Genomic DNA, 22,695 nt, shown 5'->3' with positions numbered 1-22,695 from the left:
ATACTTAGTAGCAAAACTTTAGCAAGGATGTGTGCAAGAGAGCCTTTGAAGATTGAAAGCTAAGTGAGCTTGATTGTTGATTTTTAATTCTTGGTGTGTTTTGATTTCATAAATCATGTATTTATAGGCTCATAAAGGTTTAATTCGTATTACCGAAGATTACTTGGAGTGTTCCCCAAAATTTTAGAAAGTTTGGGGCGGTAAGAAATACAAAATTTGAATTTAAAATGTTTAAAAAATATGGTTGTTGCCGAGGTTCAGTCTATTGAAGTTCAGGTTCAGTTTACTAAAGTTTTAGGGTCAGTCGACTGAGGATACACTGCCTTTTTGGAAATTTATCTAGAAATTCTTCAGTAGACTGAACTTAATCTTCAGTCGTCTGAGGAAATTCTTCAGTCTTCTAAGATTAAACTTTAGTCGTCTGATAGCTTCAACCATCCTTCAGTATTTTCGTAATAACTTTTTCTATACAACTCCAAATTAGACGTTCTTGGTATAAATAAAAATCTAAGAGAAAATATCACAACGTTTATGTTGAACACTTTTTAAGATAATAAGTGTTTTACAGATAAAAATGTACATCAATGCAGATATTGAAAAAATAACTGAATTTGGAAAATCCCATTTTAGTGCTTTTCATTCCAAAAATAATTTTAACCTTTTTGAAATAACTTTTGACCTTATAAAAATATTTTCCAAGTATTTTAAAAGGTATCTAGCTCCAAGAAATTAACCAATGAGTTTCATTTATCCATATTGAAATTATTTGAAGTACATATATAAAGACTTCTTAAGACTTTGACATTTTAAGCACTTAAGTCTTCTCGCTTGTCTTTCTTTGACTGCATCTTGTCTTCAAATTTCAATATGCTTTAACCTTTTAGCAAGTTCTCTTCAATATTCATGCTTTCATGATCTTCAAGTTTTATTAGATCATCTTTGAATCCATGCATTAATATTCTTTAAGCTTCATTTGATCATCTTTCTTTGGAGTATAAGCTTTTAATGATCCTTGTGAGCACTTGACCTTGTATTCACATATTTGAGTCCTAAAATATCATTACTTAACCAAATATGTTAAGTTCTTCTGATTTTTTATCATCAAAACAAGATTTTAAGTCTTGTAAGGCCAACAGTCGATCATCACACTTCTTTGGTCAATTGAACCTTGTTTAGAAACTCAAATTCACAGTAGTTGGTTGACCGGCACTTGACCTAGGTCGATGGAACCTCTCGGGTTGCTAGATTTTTACCACAATAAACCGAAGTTAATTTTAATTAATATTTTCCAAAATTCCCTTTGAGTTCCCAATGGCTACAATTCTTAGGAAAACTATAAATACCCCTTCATTTGTCTTGATTAAAAATGGGATTAGCATTTTTTATTAGCAAATTTTCTCTAAAAATCTTTTTGTGCTAAAACCTCTCATACTCCCACATTTTCATAAGCTCATTGTTAAAACTTTTTCTTATACTCTTTTGAATGCATATTTTTTAGAAAGAGTGCATTTGTTTCATTCATCTTCATTTGCAAAGTCATTGCAACTTGAAGATTGAATAAACACTCAAATCTTGTGTGCATTTATATACACATCATTTTTAAAGCGTACTACTCTCACTTACTTGCATTGATTGATATCGATTTTTGAGAGTAAGCAAAGTTATTCCCTTTGTTGATTGATAAATATCATTTGGGAAGAATTCTTATTTGCTTCTGAGTCTTGGTTTCCTCATTGCCAGATTCAAAAGTTTGCTTGTGCTTTTGACATAAAACATTTTAGCAAGCTTAGATCCTAATCTCTATTGTGCTTAATACTGAAAATATATTTGTTGAGATATATGATGAGGATTTCAACGTTCCTTTGATTGTTCATATATTATAATGTTATATTGAATCAAAGAATTCAATCTCTTGCACATACATATATACACATAATATTGAGAGCTGATATATAACTTGACCAATCTCACTTGAGCATAGATACTAATCATCTGTGAGTGAATTAGTTGTGTTGTGCGTATTGGTACATATATTCTTATTGAAGAAGCACATAAATTATACATAAAATTTGTATTGATTATTGTATTCCAGGCATGGCCTAGAGAGGGTGTACTCTACCCTGTGAAGGAGTGGATTGTAAAGGTTGGGGTCAGCCCTGTTAATGTGACCTGGGGTTTCCCTCGCCCAGTAATGAGAGAGAGGTTGTAATCGGTGCCACTCCACTCGTAAGGGGGCATTTAGTGGAATCCTCTTACTTGTGAACTTGAGGCGGGGGTGTAGGTAATATTGACCAAACCTTGATAACATATTGTGTGTCGCTTTGTCTTTCCTTTATCATTTTACTTTCGGTATATATATGCTTGCACTTAAATTATTGTGAATGTTTTATTTGGTTTGAATTTCTACATACATATCTACTTAGGAAATACTGAGTTTACTATAACTATTATATCTTCTACTCAGTGTTAAATTGTTTGGTGATTGGTGTTTGCGTAGACAGACCTTAGGTTGTGAAATACTGCTTGTGATTAGGATTTAACCAAGGGAGAATTCTAAATTTCCAATTCACCCCCCTCTTAAAATTACACCAATTCCAACGTATAACTAAATGCATGATATATTTGAAATGTCTTCTTTCCATGGTATACCTAAGTTGTATTGAATATCCTTAAGTTATGCATACTCTTAGGAGGAGTCTTTTCTGACCAAACCCCATTTTGCTTTTATGTAATTGTCATCATCCAAAAAGGGGGAAGAATGTTGAATTTTTTAGTCTGATCCCTATTTTGATGTTGACAAAGCACTTGATCTTATGTGTGCATTTAGCATGTGAATAGGTTTATATCTGGCATGCACATAAGACAAAGGGAAATGGAAGCAAGAACAGAACTTCAAACTCACCTCATCTGGTGTTTTCCATGACAAAGTAAAGAGCAAAAATAAGAAGAAGACAGGTGTATTTTAATTGTAAATGCATTTAGTTCTTGGTCTGTAATAATGCATATCATGCACAATGTGGATGAAAGCTTAGTAATGACCATAGACTGACCTTAAGGACCCAACACTTGCACCAAAAACCATTTTCTAAAAGACTAAAATCATACAAAAGATTTTAGATTTGCTTTAGGATCAACACCAAGGAAGAAATTGAGGAATTCACTAACCTCGGTCGACTGACCAATTCACGTTATAATTAGCTCAATCGACTAACCACACCTTAGGCTAGAAGTTAAAAGTTGATTAGGCTCAGTTGACCGACCACTTTTTGAACTTAGTGTCCACAGTTGACCGACCTCTAAACTTGGCCTTTTTGCCTTCTTCAGCAGACCTATGCTTTCAGTTAAAAAAAACCTCAATAGACCGGCCTTTAAGACTCGGCCAACCGGTCATTTGGCCAGCCAATCGAACATACGAAGAAAGGAAAATCGCCCAAGGACAGCTGACCAACCCCTTCCTCGGCCGACTGAACCCATTAAGAAATTCAAATTTGGTGTGTGATGTCAACCGATCAACGCTAGCATCAATTGAACAAAGCTTTGGAGTTCTGGTATTTTTCAACGCTTAAAGGCAATTATTTTTTTATTAAACAAATCTAAAAATGCCCTCTGTGTCCCCAAACGGTCATATTTTCAGAAAAAAACTATTAGTACCCCCCCTCCATTCCTCAATTTTCTAACTAATGCTTAGATTATAATTCTCCCAAATACTTTTGTGCGTCATTTCTTTTATCTCTTCAAACACAAGCATATCATCTTGAGTCTCCTTCATTCATTCATTTGAAAAATCATTGTCGAAAGAGAGCATTTATTTAGGGCAAGAGAGCATTTATTTAGGGCATTCATCTCATCATCAAAAGCATTTTACTCTTATTCATTCTTTCATTGTTTTAAAATTATTATTAAGAGTAAATCTTGGTTCTCTCCACCTATTTCTAGAAACCACTTATAGCTAGTGGATCTTTGAGCAACCCATTGCAAAGATTCAAAAGCTCATCTTGCATTTTATTGCATAACTTTTTTTTAAGCTAAACCTCATTATCTCCTACACTTTCTCCTACACTTTGTTTGAAAAATATTTTTGAGAGAATTTTTATTAGGGTTTGAATCTTTGAAGTGCATTATCATATACATCATTTTCAAAGATTACAAAATCATTTTGAGAAATACCACACATACTTACTTGAGCTTATTTCACATTATATTTGAGTGCATTGTGCTTTAAATTTGTACACATCTGCTTTGTTTAGAAGCAATTTATTTGTACAAATATTTTCATATCTATTGTATTCCAAGCATGGCTTGAAGAGGGAGACTCGCCCTGTAAGGAGTCCGGGATTAGCTCATACTCGGTTAGGAAAGTTGGGATTTGCACCATCCCATAAAGTGTGCGCAATTTGGCTCAACATGGCAATTGAGCTGAGGTATCTTCACCTCGTAAGGAGAATTGGTTGTGGCGCAGCCCGTAATTTGAGTTGGGGAGTCTTCGATCTGTAAGGAGAGTGTAAGTGGCATCGCTCTGCCCAATTAAAGTGAGCACCTAGTGGAATCCTTTTACTTGTGAGCTTGAGGCGAGGATGTAGGCAAGATTGGTCGAACCCCGATAACAAATATTGTGTCATTCTTTGTTCCTTACGCATTTTAATTTCTGCTCTTGTATGCTTAATTGTATTGTATTGTTTATTTGTATACATTATTATTTTTTGGATTTGAGACTGAATGGGAAAATATCGAGACTGCTATTTGAGTTTAAATATTTGCTCATTTATATATATTTTTGGGTCTGTAATTGATTAGAAAGACCCTAGGTTTGTGTAATACTGCCTGCTGATTCTAATTAAACACACTTAACCTAGGAAGATTTTCAAATACCCAGTTCACACCCCTCCTGGGAATACGCCATTCCTATCATAATAGTTAAATTGATTAAGCTTTCGCATAAATTTTAAAAATACCCAATTCACCCCGCTCTTGGGATCACACCTCGACTTTTACTTATAGTGATGAAAGTAATTGTGACGATTTTATTTTCATCACTAATAATGTATTTTTAATGACAATTAGTAGTGTTGTTACTAATGCCTTAACTATTAGTGACGAATTTTATTTTTCGTCACTAATGGCTCATTATTAGTAACAATTTTTGCTCCATCACTAATACTTTCGTCACTACAAATACCGTTTTTTTTTTTTGCAGTGAATGTACTACCGAACCCGTTTTCCTTGGACTATAGACTTTTTTAGGGTTTTTTTCCCTTTGTTTTCCCTATAAAAAACAACAAAGGTGGCTACTCCGTATTTTCAATCTATTGTATTTTTTGAGTCTACTCCGTGCCATTTAACTATTTTGCTTAGGGATTACCATGATGTAACATGTTCCCATCTGTCGGCACACCTTGAACCAAAATTCGTTGTTGACAGCTTGACGATTTCGTTGGGGAGAATTAGAGAGTTGAGTCACTTCCTATGTGTTTTTTCCCTTTTGTTTTTTTTTTTTCTAATTGGAATGTTACATTGTGAAAATTTGTATATTCTTTTGATCTTTACGATGTTGTTGCATAATGAATGGATTTCAATTGTCTATTTATATTTGATAGCTCCAACACACACCATACACTAAATGAGCTCTATGCCTATTGACTCATAGGTTATACATAATGACAAATACTTAAGTATTTGATAGCTATCTAGTTTGTGTGCAGGTTTATATTAGCAGATACACTGATGGCACATGGAGTAAAGCCTAAAGACCCTAAAGATTATTTTATGTTGTAATTTATATCATTATTCAATTCGGGTCTGTACTAGTAATTATAGGAAAAAGGTTTGTAATAATCAATGCATATCATGCATATAGGTTTTTTGTAAGCTCATAGACCTTAGAAAAGGCCTTAGGTCCCTATACAAATGCACAAAATAGTCCTCATAATCACTTATAATATCGGGAGAATAAATTGAAGTGTAAATGGACTTAATAGGAAAAATGTGAGAGGTCGGGCAACCGAACCCTTTGTGTTCAAAACACATCGGGCGCTCGAACCATGGACTGATCAACAAGTTGACCTGAGTTCGGCAAACCGAACTGAAATGAAAACACCGTCCACGGGTGACTGAACCGTTGAGGTGACCCATTCTCACCAACTGAGCCAACCGAACTTTATGTTCAAAATGGCCTCGAGCGACCAAACACTTGAGTTTGTTTAAACGAATGAGAGACCAGGCGATCGAAATGCAAGCAGAATGAAATCGCCTTGATTCAGCCAACCGAGACCTAATTCGGACACCTGAACGTTCAAAAGTTGCTTTTTTAACTGTGTCTATTCAGGCGACCGAACCATGGTTCAGCCACCCAAAAACTCTCAGGTTGTTTATTTTTTACTGGGGTTAAAATTAGTTAAACAGGGTTATTTTTTCTAAATGGCTTTTAAACAAATTTAATAATGCCCTATGAGTCCTTAAGGATCATTATTTGGGCTACCTCTATATATAGGGCCTCATTTTTGCAAATTAGCAAGAGATTAATGAAGTCATTAGCAAAAATCCTCTCAAATCCAAAAAGCTTATTTTGCTCAATCTTCTTCAAATCCTCTCACATGCTCATTCCTTTGATTAATCCTAGCACTGTGAGAGTTCTTATTGTGCTTTTTCTTTGATATAGATTGCTTAATGCTCTTATTAGATTGGTTGTTGATTATTTGATTTTTGAGAGTTAAGCAAGAGTGTTTCCAAGGAATTTAACTTGATAAATCTTGTGTTTGGGAAAACTCATTAGCTTGAGGATCTTTACATTGTTATTGCAAGATTCCCATAGTTATATTTTTGGTATGCAAAATATTTTACAAGCTTTTTCAAACAACGCTTGTGCTTATTTCATTGAGGAAAATATTTTGAGTTGGATTGAATGTTTGATTAATATCTTTGAAACCCTAATCTATTATTGAGTTTTTTTATACTTTGTTTTAAAGAAATAGCTTGATAGAACACTCTTAAGAACATTTGTAATTATATTTTGTTGAGTGTTTGCTTGCACAAAATCACATCACTGAGCATAACATTTCCTATACTGTTGATATGTGGTTGATTGATTACATTTGGCATATATCTACTTGACCGAGAAACATAATCTTTGTACCCAGTTTATTATTGAGAATCTATTGTATTCTAGGCGTGGCCTGAGGGGCCGGTAATCCAGTCTGATAAGGACTGTATGTAAAGGTTGAGGTCAGTCTTGTGCTAATTGACCTGGTTATTTAGGTGTCACTCCACCTATTAAGTGAGCTTATAGTGTACTCCTTGTGCTTGTTAGCCAAGGTGGGGACATAGGCAATTTTCCGAACCTCAATAACATTTTTGGTGTCGTCTCCATTTAATGCTTTATTGTGCATGCTTAGTTAAATCAATTGTGCAATTTAATTTTCGCTGATTATTTATATTGATTTATTTTATATGCACTAGATTGACCTTACACTTGTGTAATACTGCTGTTAGTGGTTGACCTAGGGAACAAATTTTTAAAATACCAATTCACCCCCTTCTTGAGATTACAGTAAAGCTAACAATTGGTATTAGAGCCTCATAGTTTAGACTTAATAGTTAATTTGCAAATGATCTAGATGGCTCATAGCACTATAACCCCTTTCCCCGAGGGACCCTCTTCCACACGCCCTCTGGTTTTCAGTGGTGTTAATTACACCTTTTGGAAATAGAGGATGCGCATCTATCTTCAGAACATTGATTGGAAGGTGTGGAGAGCTGTCTCTAGGGGTAATTATGTTCTTATGAAAAATGAGGGTACAACTAGAGTTCCTAAAACTGAGGAAGAATATAATGATGATGATATGAAAGCTGTTAGTTTGAATGCCACTACTATGAATATTTTGTATTGTGCTCTTGATGTAAATGAATTTAATAGAATTATGGCATGTTCATCTCTTAAGGAGATATGCGATAAGTTAGAGGTCACATATGAGGGTATTAAAGATGTAAAAGATAGTAGGATTGATATATTAACCAGCGAGTATGAAGTGAAACTAAAAATAGCTTCCCAAGAGGGGGGGTGAATTGGATTTTTTTAATTTTAATATTATTATTATTATTATTATTATTATTATTATTATTATTATTATTAATATTATTGCTTTGCTTATGACACCAAGAAAAACACAATAAATAACGAATAATCACACTTAAAAATACTAAAATTTAAATTTACAAGCCAATCAATTAAACTAAAACAATTCAACCACTCAAGCAAGAATCTTAGTACTTTTATCAATTTCCCTGTAGATGTTCACAGCCTTCTTTAGATAATCTCTTCATATGCACTTCTTCTTGATCAAGATTTTCGCAGATTAACCAATCTACTCCCTTTTGGGTTTCCGCAAACGGTTAATCAAAACGTACTTTCTCAATATCAAGAGTCATTATTTATTTCTAACTTTAGAACCTGCAACCTGCACTTTAAATCACACAATAACAGCTTGTACAGAAAATAGGAAGTAAAGAAGAAAGAAAGACATAAGGTTTTTACGAGGTTCGGCTTCAACACAGCCTACTTCCTTGCCCTTGGCAAAATACCGAAGGGTTCCACTATAGCAGTTCCTTTACTGGGCAGAACAATGCCTGTTTACAATCACTCCTTTGCTAAGGCTAGAGCCCGCCTTCTCCAAAAAATATACCCTTGTTTGGTCAACGATCCAACAGCCTGGAATCGTCCAAAATCTACAAGAGAAATAACAAGAAGCTGGTGTACAAGAGATGCTCACACAAAGAGTAGGTTAGTACAAAATTGAAACTATGTACTTCAAAAGATAAATATGAAGAAAGAAATACACTTTTGAAGCTTAACAAGGATTTCACCAAATTCCTTTCCTCCAAATAAGAAATCAGTAATCTAACTTCGGGAATTGATGAACAAGAATATCAGAATCACAACACTTTCAGTTTGCAAGAGATTGATCAAGATGAGACTTTGAGAGCAAGAGAGCTCATGAGAGATTTTCAATGCTTGGAATATTTTGATTTACAAAAACCATATATTTATAGGCTTTCAAACAAGTTTCCTTGTTGCAAAAGTTTCCTTAGAGAGTTTCCTAAGTTGTTAGAAAATTTTGAGCTCAAACAGCTATTATTTAAAATATTAGATTTTAAAAAATTTGCCCCTCGAACAGTGTTCAGATGACTGAAGAGTCGAGTTCAGTTATCTAAAGTTCCTGAAATCTTTTAAAAAATGAACTAGACATAGGGTCAGATGACTGAAGAGTGGGTTCAGACTTCTGAAATGTCGAGTTCAAACATCTGAACAACTACTGCCTGTTTCAATTTTGTCCTAGAAAATCTTCAGACGTCTGAGCTTATTCTTCAGATGTCTGAAGTAATTCTTCAAACATCTGAACAGTGAGTTCAGTCATCTGAACAGACAAAAAGCTGTTTTAAAAATATTTTCCATTAAAAATGATTTGCTCTCTTATTCTGATTTTTACAAAACTTGTTTTAATAATCCTAAATAGGTCTTTAGGTCCTCATAATCTCTTGGGAAGGCTTCAAAACATATTTCAAACGATATTTAGTTTTGAAATACTTACAATATGTTTCCTAAGAGTTTATATGCCATGCTTGAGATCATTCTCATTCTTTGCTTTTGAAGTTCTTTGGATATTTGCTTGAGCTAGCTTTATCTGCAAATGCCTTAGTTTCTCTTTGATGACTCACACTTGATCCATACTTGATCTTCACTTGATCCATACTTAATCTTCACTTGATCCATACTTGATCCATATTTCCTGAAACACAAAACTCAACCTTTCCAAGTTTAATTGTCCTTTGTTTGTTATCACCAAAACTGATTGAAAGACCTTGTTAGGCCAACAATCTCCCCCTTTTTGATGATGACAAACAAGGAGTAAAGATAAAAGTTTTATGTGAAATGAAGTACTCCCCCTTAATATAAGCATTAATAAGCAAGCCATGTAAATAGCTATGTAGATAAGTTCATCATATGCTCATTCATCATCTATCAAATATTCTTTATTTATCCAATGGATGAGTTGCATAGTATGTTATTGTTGATATCATATATCCATGTCAGCTAAAACCATTCAGTCATTTATCTAAAACCATTATGTCATTTATCTTTATTGCGACCACTCTACTCTCTCCCCCTTTGTCATTAGTTAAAAAGAGTAATAGGATTATGAAAATTTATCAAAAAGAAATTCTCATAGCAAGATGTAGTTAGCACAAAAAAGCATCTATAGATCAACTCAAAATATCAATACATAGAAGTTTCATGTGTACCCTTACAAAAAGTTTCATAGTGCTATGATTACAAAACATCTTAGGTACATTTGGAATCAAAATAAGTCTTGATACTTGGTTACAGACAAAAAGTTTCATAGTGAGCTAAACTAGGTAGTTTCTACCTATCCTAATCTTCTTCTTCAGAGCCATCCCCTTGCTTTTCTTCTTCTTCTTCTTGGGTTCCTTCTTCTTTAGTTTCTACTTCATTACCTTCTTCTTCAGAATCTCCTTCTTTTTCTGCAGAGTCATTATTATCATCATCATCATCTCCACTTTGAGGAGCGGAGCTAATATCCATGGGATCACCTCCCCTAGAAGATCCAGCCTGATATTTTTCTATGTGAGTGACACGCTGATCAAGAGAGGTAACCTTCTCTTTGATATTCTGAAGTTCAGTGCGTACTTCAGATGAAAAACTAGAGAAATCCTTTTGGAAGGATAAGAACCATGAAGGTGTGTCATGAGATGAACCAAGGTCCTTTGTAGAAGAAGATTGTGCTGCTGCTGATATTGGTGCTGAGGCTGAGACTGAGGCTGAACCTAAGGCTGCTGCTGAGGTTGGTGTTGCATGTTGAGTCCTTCCTAACTTCAAGTACCATCCTAAACTCCCCTTGTCATACCCCATTTGCTTTAGAGAAGTCTCATTGAAAAGATCATATCGAGTTCTTTTTATGAAGAATTTAGAACTATTGGTAACATGAAGATGGTAAAAGAGAAGAGTAAGAATTCCTCCATAAGGAAGAACAACTCGAGAAGATTCCAATTTGGTCCACATCCATCTAATGATTAAACTAGCCAAGTCTAGTTTCTTTCCTTTAAGAAGACACCAAAGAACAAAACATTCAATTTAGGAAAGATGATCAAATGAGCCTTGTTTGGTAGGATATTGTTTGAAACGAGTTTGTGTAGAATCTGGCCTGTTAAGCTTAATTGTTTGTATAACAGAGGATGCCCAAAATATATAGGTTCATTTTCCATGATCATTGGAAGAAAAGCTTCAGGAGTGAATCCTTGTTCTAGAATCTAGGATTGAGTAAACATGGGATAGTTAAAATCACCTGGAGTAATTTTGAAAATGAGAGACAATATTTCAGAATTCAGCAAAATTTTCTTTCCTTTAACTTCCGAAGAAATAATCCCATTTTATTTGTCATATTAGCATAGAAAATTTTAACAAGATGGGGAAAACATCCTTTGGGTTGTTAGGTGATGAAATCAAACCAACCAATGGCATGAAATAATGGAAGGATATTTGGAAACTCAGTATTGGAAAATGAAACATCCAGAATTTTACCTAAGATTGGTTCTACTGTACCTAGTGAAACACGATAACGAATTCGAGCTCGAGGAGCCACAAGCCACTTGTCAAGGTTTTAAGCGTCTTTCCCCGATGAAGAACCTTTGTTGGTAGTTTGCTTGATTCGAGGCATGAGGGTATGAGAATGAGATGCCCTAGTTTTCGTGGATTGAATCTTTGAAGGATAGAAGCTTTAGATTGAAGTGAAAATAAGAAACGATGGAGAGGAAGGTGTTCGGATGAGTGGAGCAACCAACTTCAGAAGTTTGAAATTAGGGTTTAGTCTGTTATTTATATTTAAACCCCGCGACTTCAGATGACTAAAGATTAACTTTAGTCATCTGAAGATTTTAAAGTCTATAATTTGAAGAGGCAGTAGCCTCCTAGACGTCTAAAGTTCAAGGTTCAGTCATCTGAACCTGTTTGCTACAGTGTTCAGTCGTCTGGGGTCTGAAGTTCAAACAACCGAAGTGCAGAGGAATGCTGAAATTTCTTTTCTAATATACTTCTCTGCTATGGATTAGTCCAAGTTCTCTTCTAATATGTATAAATCTTTCTTCACTTAGGGGTTTTGTAAATATGTCATCCCATTGATCACTTGTATTTACAAATTCAAGAATTATATCCTCTTTTTGAACATGATCTCTCAAAAAATGATGTCTTATATCTATATGTTTAGTTCTTGAGTGTGAAATTGGGTTTTTAGATATATTTCTGGAACTTGTGTTATCACACTTTATTGGTATTGTTTTATACTCTAGATTGAAGTCTTTTAATTGTTGTTTCATGGATAAGATTTGTGCACAACAACTTCCGGCTGCCACATATTTAGCTTCGGCGATTGATAAGGCTATAGAATTTTGTTTCTTTGAGAACCATGATACTAAGGATTGTCCTAGAAAGTGACATGTGCCACTTGTACTTTTTCTATCAATCTTACATCTGGCATAATCAGTATCAGAGTAACTTATCATTTTAAAGTCAGTGTCCTTTGGATACCATAAACCTAGATCAAGTGTTCCTAGTAAGTACCTAAGTATTCTCTTAACGGAAGTTAGATGAGATTCCTTAGGTGCTGATTGAAACCTAGCACAAATACACACGCTAAACATAATATCAGGTCTACTAGCAATTAGATATAGTAAACTACCAATAATTCCTCTATAGTGTGTTATGTCTACTTGTTTTTCTTTTTCATCTCTATCAAGGCTTGTGGATGTACTTATAGGAGTTCCTATGGGTTTACTTTGGTCCATATCAAACTTTTTAAGCATATCTTTGATGTATTTAGTTTGATTTATAATTGTTCGGTTTTTAGTTTGTTTAATTTGTAATCCTAGAAAATAATTTAGCTCCCCCATCATACTCATTTCAAATTCTTTTTGCATACATGTGGCAAAGTCTTTGCATAGATCTTCATTTGTAGCTCCAAATATAATATTGTCCACATATATTTGAACTATTAGCATATCTTTGTTTTTGCATTTAATGAATAAAGTACTATCAACCATTCCTCTTGTAAATTCATTTTTAAGTAGGAACTTACTTAACCTTTCATACCAAGCTTTTGGAGCTTGTTTCAAACCATAAAGAGCTTTTGTTAATTTAAAATACATGGTTTGGATTTTTCGAATTCTCAAAACTTGGAGGTTGTTTGACATACACTTCTTCATTTATATATTCATTTAAGAATGCACTCTTTACATCCATTTGATATAACTTAAAATCCCTATGGGCTGCATAAGTTAGAAGCCTTCTTATTGTTTCCATTCTTGCTACTGGAGCAAAAGTTTTATCGTAATCAATTCCTTCTTCTTGATTATACCCTTGTGCTACTAGCCTAACTTTATTTCTTACAACTACTCCATTTCATCCTTTTTATTTCTAAACACCCATTTAGTTCCTATGACTGATTTATCTTTGGGTTTACGTATAAGTTCCCACACTTGACTCCTTTCAAATTGATTTAGTTCCTCCTGCATAGCTATAATCCAAGAATCATCATTTAAGGCTTCTTCAATGTTTTTGGGTTCATCTTGGGATAAAAAGGCATAATGGTTGCAAATATTTTTTAGTGAGGCTCTAGTGATTATTCCTTTTGATGTTTCACCAAGAATTTGTTCTTTTGGGTGATTTTTATCATATTTCCATTCTTTAGGAAGTTTCAGATTTTCTGTAAGGTTTTCATTTGGAGCATCATTATTATTTTCTTCTTTTATTTCAAGGTCTTCTTCTTTTTGTGGAGTATCTTCTTTTTCGTCATTCTTATCTTTAATGTCATAATTATTTGATTCATCAAAAGTTATGTGTATTGATTCCATAATGGTAAAAGTTCTTTTGTTATAAACCCTATAATCTTTACTATTTGTAGAGTAACCTAGGAAGATACCTTCATCCGACTTTGCATCAAACTTTCCTAAATCATCTTTAGTATTAAGGATAAAACATTTGCATCCGAATACATGAAAGTAGGAAATATTAGGTTTTCTACCTTTCCAAAGTTCATATGGTGTTTTGTCTATTTTTGATCTTATTGATACCCTATTTACAATGTAGCATGTTGTATTTACAGCTTCTGCCCAAAAGTATTTAGGTAGATTATTTTCATTAAGTATTGTTCTTGCCATTTCTTGTAGAGTTCTATTTTTCCTTACTACAACTCCATTTTTTTGTGGAGTTCTAAGTGCTGAAAAATTATGAGTTATTCCATGTTCATTACAAAATTTATCAACTTCCTTGTTTTTAAACTCTCTTCCTTGGTCACTTCTAAAGCTTGTTATATTATAACCCTTCTCATTTTGTAATTTCTTGCATAAAGTTATTAATATATTACAAGCTTCATCTTTGTTTGTTAGAAATATTACCCAAGTAAATCTTGAATAATCATCTACTATTACAAAAGCATATTGTTTTCCTCCTAAACTAAAGGTTCTAGTTGGACCAAATAAGTCTAAGTGCAAGAGTTCTAGGGGTCTTTTGGTGGATATATATTTTTTCTTTTTGAAGTTTGTTTTTACTTGTTTTCCTTTTTGGCATGCATCACACATCTTGTCTTTAATGAATTTTGTATTTGGTAGTCCTTTTACAAGATTTTTCTTAGATGATTTGGATAGTAGGTCCATGCTTGCATGTCCTAGTTTCCTATGCCATAACCAACTTACTTCATTCATTGCTGGCAAACAAGTTATGTTTTGATTTGCTAATTTTTCAAGATTTATGCAATAGACATTATTTATTCTAGGAGCTATAAACAGAGTTTCTTCATTTTTAGGATTTTGGATAACACATTTTTCTTTCATAAAAATTATTTCGAACCCTTTGTCACTTAGTTGACTAATACTTAAAAGATTATGTTTTAGTCCTTCTACTAATAGCACATTATCTATAGTGAGTGAAGGTTTTTTACCAATTTTTCCGATGCCAATGATTTTACCTTTGGCATTGTCGCCGAAGGTGACATATCCCCCATCCTTTTGTTTTAATGTAGTGAACTTAGTCTTGTCACCGGTCACGTGCCTTGAGCACTTGCTGTCCAAGTACCATTTATCTGTTGACATTGTTGTCCTAAAACAAACCTACAATGAAAGATACTATGTGTTAGTTTTTTAAACCCAAATTCTTTTGAATTTCTTTGTTTTGTTATTAGTTCCACTATTGGCTTTCCATTCTCCTTGAACTTTAACATACTTTCTTTTTAATGGGCAATTAAACATTACATGACCTTTAGTCTTGCACATATAGCAAGTGGTGTGTTCATATTTGTTGTTTGATGAAGTGCTAACATAGTACTTAGCTTCCTTAACAAAGTATCCCATGTATAACTTTTTATTCCTTTTATTTGCTTTACCGTTGTAGCCTATTCCTTCTTTGTTCCCATGAAGCCTTTGCTGTCCAATCATCTTTTCAAAGTTTTCTTTACCTTTGGTAAAGTTATAGATAATCTTTTCTTTATCCTCAATTACCTTTTTGAGTTCATTTATTTCTAGATCCTTTTTATTCAAATTATCTTTATGAGTTTTACCTAACTCTTGTGTTGCTATATTTATTTCTTCTTCCAACTTCTTAATATGAGAATTTTTTTCTTCTTCAATAGCTTTGAATGATTCAAGTTGCTTCACTAGTTCTTTATTTTGATCTTTCAAAGTTATATTTCTCTTGGAAATTTTTATGAATCTTTTATGTAGTGAGAATAACTCAGCTTGTAATTCCTTATAAGAAGGCAAACTATCACACGACTCATCACAAGACTCATTTTGAGATTCATTTGAAGAGTAATAAGAATTTACCTCTTCGTCATTTGCCATGAAGCACATATTTGCCATCTCTTGTTCACTTTTTTTGTTTTCTGTTTTGCTGGAGCTAGAGTCATCCCAAGTAGCCTTCATAGCTTCCTTCTTTTTCTTCTTGTCTTTCTTAGGCAACGGACAGTCCGGTTTGATATGCCTTGGTTTCTTGCAATGATAGCATATTGGTGGTTCATTCTTACCTTTATTTTCTTTCCTACTTGTCTCTCCTTTTTCGGGTTTCTTTTTATTGAAATTTCTAGAAAACCTTTTATTCCTTCTTTAGAATTTGCCTAGTCTCTTAGTAATGAATGCTAATTCATCTTGATCTAAGTCACTTGTTTCATTTTCCTCTTCACTAATAGATGCTTTTAGTGCAATGGATCTTTTATGCTTTGGTTCAGGGTTTCTTTCTTTTAAATCCATTTTATAGGTAAGAAGTGAGCCTATAAGTTCATCTAAAGAAGTGGTCTTGAGGTTTCTACCTTCTTTGATAGCTGTAGCCTTTGGTTCCCATATGGAGGGAAGGCCTTTTAGAATTTTTCTGATCATTTCGTAGGTAGTATAAATTTTCCCTAAGGCACTTAAGGAATTTATTATGTGGGTAAATCTGGTGTACATACTTGATATTGTTTCATCAAAATTCATCTTGAATGCTTCATATTCTCTTGTTAACATGTCTATCCTATTGTCTCTAACATCAACTATTCCTTCATATGTTACTTCTAATTTGTCCCAAATTTCCTTAACTGTTTTGCAAGCCATGACTCTGTTAAATTCATTAGCATCTAATGCACAGTATAACACATTTATAGCGCTTGCATTTATTTGAGACATTTTATAATCTAAGTCGATCATATCTTTCTTTTCTTTTGGAATGTGTTTTCCATCTACTATCTTAGTGGGAATAAGATTTCCATCCATAACAACTTCCCATGCTTTCCAATCCATGTGTTGGAGATATATTTCCATTCTCTTTTTCCAAAAGGTATAATTGTGTCCACAAAAGATTGGTAGATAGGTTGAGGATTGGCCTTCACCGAAGGGTGCTACTCCAATGTTTGCCATTTGATCTTTTTATAGTTTCTTGTTAGGAATTTCTATAACTTAGGTCTGATACCAATTGAAATTAGGAATAGCTTCCTAAGAGGGGGGTGAATTGGATTTTTTTTTAATTTTAATATTATTATTATTATTATTATTGCTTTGCTTATGACACCAAGAAAAACACAATAAATAACTAATAATCACACTTAAAAATACTGAAATTTAAATTCACAAGCCAATCAATTAAACTAAAACAATTCAACCACTCAAGCAAAAATCTTAGTACTTTTATCAATTTCCCTATAGATGTTCACAGCCTTCTTTAGATAATCTCTTCATATGCACTTCTACTTGATCAAGATTTCCGCAGATTAACCAATGTACTCCCTTTTGGGTTTCCGCAAACGGTCAATCAAAACGTACTTTCTAAATATCAAGAGTCTTTATTTATTTCTAACTTTAGAACCTGCAACCTGCACTTTAAATCACACAAAAATAGCTTGTACAGAAAATAGGAAGTAAATAAGAAAGAAAGACACAAGGTTTTTATAAGGTTCGACTTCAACACAACCTATGCCCTCGCCCTTGGCAAAATACCGAAGGGTTCCACAATAGCAGTTCCTTTACCGGGCGAAACAACACCTGTTTACAATCACTCCTTTGCTAAGGCTAGAGCCCGCCTTCTCCAAAAAATATACCCTTGTTTGGTCAACGATGCAATAGCCTGGAATCGTCTAAAATTTACAAGAGAAATAACAAGAAGCTGGTGTACAAGAGATGCTCACACAAAGAGCAGGTTAGTACAAATTGAAACTATGTACTTCAAAAGATAAATATAAAGAAAGAAATACACTTTTGAAGCTTCACAAGGATTTCACCAAATTCCTTTTCTCTAGATGAGAAATCAGTAATCTAACTTCAGGAATTGATGAACAAGAATATCAAAATCACAACACTTTCAATTTGCAAGAGATTGATCAAGATGAGACTTTGAGAGCAAGAGAACTTATGAGAGATTTTCAAAGCTTGGAATATTTTGATTTACAAAAACCATGTATTTATAGGCTTTCAAACAAGTTTCCTTGTTGCAAAAGTTTCCTTAGAGAGTTTCCCAAGTTGTTAGAAAATTTGGAGCTCAAACATCTATTATTTAAAATATTAAATTTTAAAAAATTTGCCTGTTAAATAGTGTTTAGATGACTGAAGAGTCGAGTTCAGTCATCTGAAGTTCCTAAAACCCTTTAAAAAATGAACTGGACACAGGGTTAGATGACTGAAGAGTGGGTTTAGACATCTGAAGTGTCGAGTTCAAATGTCTGAAGTGTTGAGTTCAGACATATGAACAGCTACTGCCTGTTTTAGTTTTTTCCCAGAAAATCTTCAGACGTCTAAGCTTATTCTTCAGACGTTGGAAGTAATTCTTCAGATATCTGAACAAACAAAATCTGTTTTTAAAATATTTTCTATTAAAAATGATTTGCTATCTTATTCTGATTTTTACAAAACTTGTTTCAATAATCCTAAATAGGTCTTTAGGTCCTCATAATCTCTTGAAAAAGCTTCAAACATATTTCAAACGATATTTAGTTTTGAAATACTTGCAATATGTTTCCTAAGACTTTATATGCCATACTTGAGATCATTCTCATTCTTTGCTTTTGAAGTTCTTTCGATATTTGCTTGAGCTAGCTTTATCTGCAAATGCCTTAGTTTCTCTTTGGATCATTTGTTAGATTATCGTCCTTAATGACCCACACTTGATCCATACTTGATCTTCACTTGATCCATACTTAATCTTCACTTGATCCATACTTGATCTTCACTTGATCCATACTTAATCTTCACTTGATCCATACTTGATCTTCACTTGATCCATACTTAATCTTCACTTGATCCATATTTCCCGAAACACAAAAACTCAACCTTTCCAAGTTAAATTGTCCTTTTTTTGTTATCACCAAAACTGATTGAAAGACCTTGTTAGGCCAACATGAAGCATTTAGGATGAACACTAGTGAGTCCATTCAGAGCATGTACACTAGATTCACACACATCATTATTTCACTGCATGCATTAGGTAAAACCTATCCTACATATGAGATGATTAGGAAAGTCCTTAGAGCCTTGCCTCCTGTTTGGGAAGCTAAGGCTACGACCATTTATAAGGATAGAGACCTTAAGGCCATGACATTAGATGAGTTGATAGGTTCACTGATCACCTATGAATTAGCTATAAATGAGAGACTTAATGAACATAATACGTTGAGAAAAGTGACTGCATTGAATACTTCCACTAATACATCTAGTGAGTGCACCGAACTTGATTCTGGAGATGATATGGCCATGCTAACTAGGAAGTTCAGTAGATTCTTCAGGAAGAATAGTAAACCATACAAAAGGTATAGGGAGTCTGCATCTGAGAAGGGAGAGCCAAGTAAAAGAAAGGAGAAATCAAATGCTCCCACGTGTTATAACTGCAACAAGGTTGGGCATATCAAGCCGGAATGTCCCTTACTGAAAAAGGAAGCTAGGAAAAAGAAGAAAGCCATGAAAGCAAGCACTTCATAGGATAAACTAAGTAGCAGCGACTCAAACTCAGACCGCAGTGACTCGGAGGTTGCTAACCTGTGCTTGATGGCATATGATGATGATGCATTATCTTCATATTATTCTTCAGATGATTGTGATTCTGATAGCATGCCTACTTTTAGAGAATTGCAATTTGAATATATTCATGTGTCTAAACTATTGAATAAAATGGCCAAAGAAAATAATGTTTTAAAAAAAGAAATGCAAAAATTGGTCAAATTTCAAAAACCTCTTAGGCTTCGACTTTGAAAGAAAAAGTTTTGAAAATTGCCGAGCTTGATAGAAAATTGGAGGATAGTTCCAAGATTGTTTTTAGATTTACTGAGGGCCAACGTAATTTTGAAAAACTACTTAGAGCCCAAAGAAACTCTCTTAGCAAAGAAGGACTTTGTTTTAATGGTGTTGAAAATATTAGATGACCTAATCTTTATTTGGGACATTTCACACATGAATCAAAATCTCAAATCCCACCTAAAGATCCAAGGTGTCGAATAAAATGCTTTAAATGCAAGCAAATCGGTCACATTCAATTTGGTTGCCCACTTAGGAATAAACATGTAAAAATTAGAAAGGTGTGAGCAGAGGGTGATCCAGAAACTAACCCCTGTGGACCCAATAGAATTTAGGGACCAACGTCAGTTACTTAGTCTATCTTGCAGGTGTGTTTGAGATTGTCCTCTTCAAAGGACAAGTGGTACCTGGATAGTGAGTGCTCACGACATATGACTGGTGATAAAGCAGAGTTTGCATCCATCACTTCCAAGGATGGAGGATACGTGACGTTTGGCAACAATGGAAAGGGGCGCATCATTGGCGTAGGTAAGTTCAGTAAGGATGCTTCCCTGATTATTGATAATGTTCTATTAGTTGATGGCTTGAAGCATAATTTATTGAGTATTAGTCAATCGTATGATAAAGGCTATAAGGTTTCATTTGAAAATAATAAATGCATAGTTGAAAGTAAATTAGATAATAAAATTCTTTTCACTGCATATCACTATGAAAAAATATATATACTACTACTTTTGATAATCTAGCTTCACGACAAGTAACTTGTTTTTCCACAATAAATTAAACTAGTTGGTTATGGAATAGGCACTTAGGACATATTAGCATAGATTTGTTGTCAAAACTAGTGAGAAAAGACTTACTGAGAGGCTTAAAACACCATTTTTGAAAGATAAAATATATGATGCATGTCAAATGTGTAAGCAAACAAAATCTAGCTTTAAGAAAAATAAATTTATATCTACCACAAGACCACTTGAAATGCTTCACTTGAATTTATATGGGCCTAACTCTGTGTAAATTTTAGGTGGAAAATCATATGCTTTTCTTATTGTTGATGACTATTTTAGGTTCACATGGGTGCTATTTCTATCGCATAAAAATGAATCATGTGAACAGTTTACTAGGCTATGCAGGAGAATTCAAAATGAAAAAGGGTATAAGATAACTCGCATAAGAAGTGATAGAGGCACTTAATTTAAAAATGATGGCATAGAAAATTATTGTGACCTAGGGAGCATATCACACAACTTTTCTGCACCTAGGACCCTTCAACAAAATGGTGTGGTAGAAAGAAAGAATAGGTTATTGCAGGAAATGGGTAGGACTATGCTGAATGAACATAAATTACCTAAATATTTCTGGGCTGAGGCTATAAATATTGCATGTTATGTCATGAATAGGGTGATAATTAGACCTTCACTTAATAAAACCCCATATGAAATATGGAACAACCATAGACCTAATATTTCCTATTTTCATGTTTTTGGTTGTAAATGTTTTGTGCTTAGGGATAATAAGCATCTAGGAAAATTTGATTCTAAATCTGATGAAGGCATTTTCCTAAGTTATTCTCTTAATAGTAGAGCATATAGAGTTTTCAATAAAAGAACCTTGACTATCATTGAATCTATTCACATTGTATTTGATGAATCTAATCCATTTTCTAAGAAAGATGATGAAGATGATATTGACATTAGAAAATGCTTAGACAAGCTATCTATTGAGAACAATGTGAATGCAAATTCAGAAATAAATGATAAATCATCTAAAGATAATCAAAATGAGAATGAAGTTCAGGAGTTGGCTAGGGATTGGAAATTTATTATGAACCATCCTATAGATCAAATTAGAGGTGAACCTTCTCGTGGTGCAGCCACAAGATCTTCCTTGAGAAACCTAGTGAGTCATTCTGCTTTCTAGTCCCAAGAAGAACCTAAAAATATTAAAGAAGGCATAGAGGATGAGTCTTGGGTGATGTCTATGCAAGAAGAACTCGATCAATTTGAAAGAAGCAAGGTGTGGACCCTAGTTCCTAGGCCTAATGATCATACAATTATTGGAACCAAATGGGTATATAGAAATAAAAAGGATGAAAATGGGATAGTAACTAGGAATAAGGCTAGACTAGTTTCCAAGGGTTATAATCAGGAAGAGGGGATAGATTTTGATGAAACCCCTGCTCCTGTTGCTAGAATGGAAGCCATTCGTATGCTACTTGCTTATGCTGCTTTTAAGAACTTTAAATTATATCAAATGGATGTTAAAAGTGCATTTCTTAATGGCTACATTAATAAAGAAGTGTATGTAGAACAACCACCCGGTTTTGAAAATCATAAATATCCAAATCATGTATATCTTCCAAAGCCTTGTATGAATTGAAACAAGCTCCTAGAGCTTGGTATGAGAGGCTTAGTGGTTTTATACTAGAAAATGAGTTTACCCGTGGTAAAATTGACACTACACTTTTCATCAAATCCAAAAATGATGATATGCTTATTGTTCAAATTTATGTTGTTGATATCATTTTTGGAGCCACTAATGATGAGTTGTGTAATGATTTTTCTAAATGCATGCAAAGTGAATTTGAAATGAGCATGATGGGTGAACTTAGTTTCTTTTTAGGGCTACAAATTAAATAAGCTAAAAATGGAACTTTCATATGCCGATCTAAATATGTCAGGGAATTGCTAAAGAAATTTAATATGGAAGATGGTAAAATTCTTGGTACTCCTATAAGTTCTTCCATTAAACTTGATAAAGATAAGTAAGGAATCCTTGTAGATGTGAAACTGTATCATGGCATGATTGGGAGTCTTATATATCTTACAGCTAGTAGGCCTAATATTATGTTTAGTGTGTACATATGTGCAAGGTCTCAAGCCGCTCATAAGG

This window comes from Malania oleifera, chromosome 8 (assembly GCF_029873635.1).
Source record: "Malania oleifera isolate guangnan ecotype guangnan chromosome 8, ASM2987363v1, whole genome shotgun sequence".
In the NCBI taxonomy this organism is placed as follows: Eukaryota; Viridiplantae; Streptophyta; class Magnoliopsida; order Santalales; family Ximeniaceae; genus Malania; species Malania oleifera.
Note: the sequence above shows the minus strand (reverse complement) of the source record.